The sequence below is a fragment of the Schistocerca americana genome, chromosome 7, assembly GCF_021461395.2.
Source record: "Schistocerca americana isolate TAMUIC-IGC-003095 chromosome 7, iqSchAmer2.1, whole genome shotgun sequence".
Taxonomy (NCBI): Eukaryota; Metazoa; Arthropoda; class Insecta; order Orthoptera; family Acrididae; genus Schistocerca; species Schistocerca americana.
In genome coordinates this window covers 424,606,432-424,612,587 of record NC_060125.1, presented here as the reverse complement: position 1 = coordinate 424,612,587, position 6,156 = coordinate 424,606,432, and positions in this window count along the sequence as shown.

The following is a 6,156-nucleotide window of genomic DNA, read 5'->3' as shown; positions in this document are numbered from 1 at the left end:
AATCTATCACATGATAGGATAGTAACAACAATGAACAACTCCCACCTTTTGACTGCAAGGCATAGTACAGTGGACTGTATTGAGAAGCAGTGAACACTGCAGACATAAACCATATACTATTCCATAGTAGTAGCTGTAATGGTTATAGGTCAGAGTTCGCTGAAACATTAACACATCTCGTGTGCTTATGTCCCAATGTTCACATGCAGCACATCAGGCCACAGGTCACGCAGTGCTAGTTGCCACAGTGGACATGAGTCTCCACGATTGCACCAGGCCAGCAGATGGACTCAGCCAGCTGGAGAGGATTGCCTGGTCACAGAGGGTGTCATGGATGACCAGGATGACAACACATGTGATCACAAATGCAGCCCAACACATACTGAGTATTAGTTCACTATTCACCGGCTCTGAGGGCGACACAGTGAGGTCAACTGCATCCCGTACCACATCTGACCAGTTTGAGAGGCTCAATGATGGCTTGTGCTTTAAACTGGAAATGTCCAGTTGTTCCACTACTGGCTACCTCTGCCACATGCACGAACGCCAGGCAGAGCTCTGCTAGGAAATTAGCCACATATGAGTAATCATCAGTTTAATTACAATTAAATATTATGCTTACAGCACCAATCCAGTGACGTTAAAAAGTGAGCAAAATATTGGAATTATCTCCCTCTGATGACTGTGGCTCTGGAAATATCTATTTCCCCTGTAAATCTATATACTCCTTATGACTGGAAATAATGTTCCACATAAAATATTACATAACCATTACGGCTATTAATGCATTGCAGTCATATCTATACCTCCCTTATGAACGAATGTAGTCCCACCCACACCATTCTTTTAGAAATGTCGGATCACTGGCCACAGTAATTTTACACTTCAACATATACACGTTTCACACTAGCAGTTCAATTATCGTTTATTTGTGTATAGCCTCCAAAAAATTACGGTATGCCTGCAGGCACACCGCCTAAGTGTCTCGATTCTCCTCAGCTCTAGGAAATTTTCAGTCAGCTCTTTTGGAAGGTAGCTGAGCGCCTGGCAAACACTTGAAGTATAGCTTGTACAGTAGTTGCACTCTTAGACAACAAATTAAGGACAGATCAACCCATTGGTGATTATCAACTGCAACTATAATAAACACTGACGCGACAGCAGACTCAAATGCTAGATAATAACAAACAACATTTTCGCTATACAAAAAATTCGAGGTCGTACAGCAATGCTACTACATCACATATAGATACACCGAAATATCTAAATGACACTGACAATCGCTATCTACCAGTAATGACAGGACTAGCAGAATACAGTGACAACACATGTTATCTTCTTATCATCCAAAACAAGATACCAAAATTATTTCAATACGATACCTGTTTATCCCCCCCATGAACCATGGACCTTGCCGTTGGAGGGGAGGCTTGCGTGCCTCAACGATACAGATAGCCATACCATAGGTGCAACCACAATGGAGGGGTATCTGTTGAGAGGCCAGTTAACGTGTGTTTCCTGAAGAGGGACAGCAGCCTTTTCAGTAGTTGCAGGGGCAACAGTCTGGATGACTGAGTGATCTGGCCTTGTAACACTAACCAAAATGGCCTTGCTGTTCTGGTGCTGCGAACTGCTGAAAGCAAGGGGAAACTACAGCTGTAAGCATGAAGCTTTACTGTATGATTAAATGATGATGGCGTCCTCTTGGGTAACATATTCCGGAGGTAAAATAGCCTCCTATTCGGATCTCCTGGCGGGAACTATCCAAGAGGACATCGTTATCAGGAGAAAGAAAACTGGCGTTCTATGGATCGGAGCGTGGAATGTCAGATCCCTTAACCGGGCAGGTAGGTTAGAAAATTTAAAAAGGGAAATGGATAGGTTAAAGTTAGATATAGTGGGAATTAGTGAAGTTCGGTGGCAGGAGGAACAAGACTTTTGGTCAGGTGAATATAGGGTTATAAATACAAAATCAAATAGGGGTAATGCTGGAGCAGGTTTAATAATGAATAAGAAAATAGGAGTACGGGTAAGCTACTACAAACAGCATAGTGAACGCATTATTGTGGCCAAGATATACATGAAGCCCACACCTACTACAGTAGTACAACTTTATATGCCAACTAGCTCTGCAGATGACGAAGAAATTGATGAAATGTATGATGAGATAAAAGAAATTATTCAGGAAGTGAAGGGAGGCGAAAATTTAATAGTCATTGGTGACTGGAATTCGAGAGTAGGAAGAAGAGAGAAGGAAACATAGTAGGTGAATATGGATTGGGGCTAAGAAATGAAAGAGGAAGCCGTCTGGTAGAATTTTGCACAGAGCATAACTTAATCATAGCTAACACTTGGTTCAAGAATCATGAAAGAAGGTTGTATACATGGAAGAACCCTGGAGATACTAAACGGTATCAGATAGATTATATAATGGTAAGACAGAGATTTAGGAACCAGGTTTTAAATTGTAAGACATTTCCAGGGGCAGATGTGGACTCTGACCACAATCTATTGGTTATGAACTGTAGATTAAAACTGAAGAAACTGCAAAAAGGTGGGAATTTAAGGAGATGGGACCTGGATAAACTGAAAGAACCAGAGATTGTACAGAATATCAGGGAGAGCATAAGGGAACAATTGACAGGAATGGGGGAATGAAATACAGTAGAAGAAGAATGGGTAGCTTTGAGGGATGAAGTAGTGAAGGCAGCAGAGGATCAAGTAGGTAAAAAGACGAGGGCTAGTAGAAATCCTTGGGTAACAGAAGAAATATTGAATTTAATTGATGAAAGCAGAAAATATAAAAATGCAGTAAATGAAGCAGGCAAAAAGGAATACAAACGTCTCAAAAATGAGATCGACAGGAAGTGCAAAATGGTTAAGCAGGGATGGCTAGAGGACAAATGTAAGGATGTAGAGGTTTATCTCACTAGGGGTAAGATAGATACTGCCTACAGGAAAATTAAAGAGACCTTTGGAGATAAGAGAACCACTTGCATGAATATGAAGAGCTTTGATGTAAACCCAGTTCTAAGCAAAGAAGGGAAGGCAGAAAGGTGGAAGGAGTATATAGAGGGTATATACAAGGGCGATGTACTTGACGACAATATTATGGAAATGGAAGAGGATGTAGATGAAGATGAAATGGGAGATAAGACACTGCGTGAAGAGTTTGACAGAGCACTGAAAGACCTGAGTCGAAACAAGGCCCCAGGAGTAGACAACATTCCATTAGAACTACTGACAGCCTTGGGAGAGCAAGTCCTGACAAAACTCTACCACCTGGTGAGCAAGATGTATAAGATAGGCGAAATACCCTCAGACTTCAAGAAGAATATAATAATTCCAACCCCAAAGAATGCAGGTGTTGACAGATGTGAAAATTACCGAACTATCAATTTAATAAGTCACAGCTGCAAAATACTGATGCGAATTCTTTACAGACGAATGGAAAAACTAGTAGAAGCCGACCTCGGGGGAGATCAGTTTCGATTCCATAGAAATGTTGGAACATGTGAGGCAATACTGGCCCTACGACTTATCTTAGAAGAAAGATTAAGGAAAGGCAAACCTACGTTTCTAGCATTTGTAGACTTAGAGAAAGCTTTTGACAATGTTGATTGGAATACTCTCTTTCAAATTCTGAAGGTGGCAGGGGTAAAATACAGGGAGCGAAAGGCTATTTACAGTTTGTACAGAAAGCAGATGGCAGTTATAAGAGTCGAGGGGTATGAAAGGGTAGCAGTGGTTGGGGAGGCAGTGAGAAAGGTTTGTAGCCTGTCCCCGATGTTATTCAATCTGTATATTGAGCAAGCAGTAAAGGAAACAAAAGAAAAATACGGAGTAGGTATTAAAATCCATGGAGAAGAAATAAAAACTTTGAGGTTCGCCGATGACATTGTAATTCTGTCAGAGACAGCAAAGGACTTGGAAGAGCAGTTCAACGGAATGGACAGTGTCTTGAAAGGAGGGTCTAAGATGAACATCAGCAAAAGCAAAACGAGGATAATGCAATGTAGTCGAATTAAGTCTTGTGATGCTGAGGGAATTAGATTAGGAAATGAGACACTTAAAGTAGTAAAGGAGTTTTGCTATTTGGGGAGCAAAATAACTGATGATGGTCGAAGTAGAGAGGATATAAAATGTAGACTGACAATAGCAAGGAAAGCGTTTCTGAAGAAGAAAAATTTGTTAACATCGAGTATAGATTTAAATGTCAGGAAGTCGTTTCTGAAAGTATTTGTATGGAGTGTAGACAGGTATGGAAGTGAAATGTGGACGATAAATAGTTTACACAAGAAGAGAATAGAAGCTTTCGAAATGTGGTGCTCCAGAAGAATGCTGAAGATTAGATGGGTAGATCACATAACTAATGAGGAGGTATTGAATAGAATTGGGGAGAAGAGGAGTTTGTGGCACAACTTGACTAGAAGAAGGAATCGGTTGGTAGGACATGTTCTGAGACATCGAGGGATCACCAGTTTAGTATTGAAGGGCGGTGTGTAGGGTAAAAATCGCAGAGGGAGACAAAGAGATGAATACACTACGCAGATTCAGAAGCATGTAGGCTGCAGTAGGTACTGGGAGATGAAGAAGCTTTCACAGGATAGAGTAGCATGGAGAGCTGTATCAAAGCAGTCTCAGGACTGAAGACCACAACAACAACCTGTTTATATTATGTCATGCTAAATCGTAACTCCAGCTTGCAATTTCCTAATCTAGTTTAAGTAGAAAAATACTAAACAAAAGCTGTGGACAATAATTTCAGTGGAATAAGTTTTAATTGAATGAATACTAATTTTATTATCATTGTATACAATAAGTTTCATTGATATTCAAATAAACTATGAATTGTACATTGGAGTGGTACAATGCAAATCAGTATGCATAAAGCATCCGAATATAAAATAGAACGAAAGGAAATGCTAAGTTGCATATTACATGGGCATATCAAAACTGAGATACACAGCATTGCATACAAACAGTAAGTTTTACACATTACTGGAAACAATCTTCACAAACAAGCACACTATGTTCATTGCATGCATTGTTAGAATGTTTTGAAGAACACTGAGCGATTTTCCTTTCCAGTTCACATGGACACAAAGGCATCTTCTTCTGGGCCTTTTTCTTTGGTTGTTGATGTCCTGGCAGCTTTTGACGCCACATCTTTGCAGTGATGGTATGACATTTCTTTGCAAATTTCGAGTTTTGGCTCTGGACTCCATATGTGAATGAATAAGTTGCAGAGCCAAGCCTTTCATGAAAAGCCTCCTTTTATGTGATTTTCCATTTTAATGTTCAGGATGTTGTTTTGTGAATAAATAGAAAGCATTTATAGTTGCTGGATCCATTACATTAGCCCATAATACAAGAGGCCATCTCCTTGTCTGTCTTTTGCAAGTATATGCACGTACCTTTTGATTAGTAGAGCCGTGCAGGATTAGCCAAAAGGCCTAAGGTGCTGCAGTCATGGATTGTGCGGCTGGTTCCGGCGGAGGTTCGAGTCCCCCCTCGGGCATGGGTGTGTGTTTTTGTCCTTAGGATAATTTAGGTTAAGTAGTGTGTAAGCTTAGGGACTAATGACTTTAGCAGTTAAGTCCCATAAGATTTCACACACATTTGACATTTTTTGATCAACAGAATCTAAACTTGATTTTGTTTTGTTATAAAATAGAATCATTTTTGATTTCTTCTTCTTATGAGTCTCATCAACTGCGGCGTCGTGATGCATGGAGCTTAGTGGCACCACACTCTTATTCTTCTTTGGTACGTAGCTCACAATAGTCAAATCATCTCTGAATCCAAATGTTGAAGATAAACCCACTCGTGTCTTGCATTTCAGGAGGAATTTGTGGTTTGTTATGGCGAAGAGTGCTGACTTCTGTAATTTTATCCTTCAATAAATCTTGAAACAGGGAAACACTGGTAAAGTAGTTGTCCATTGTGATGGTGGTTGAGTTTCCACTGAGCGTCTTTGCCAGAGACTTTACCACATAAGCTGCAACATTAACTTCATGAGGGCGATCTGGAGTTTTTCCTGTGCACACTAGCCCATCTATAGTGTATGATGTCAAAGAGTCATGGAGACAGAATATCTTTATTCAATATTTTCCTGGTTTGCTTGGAATAAACTGTAGAAATTTGCAACGCCCT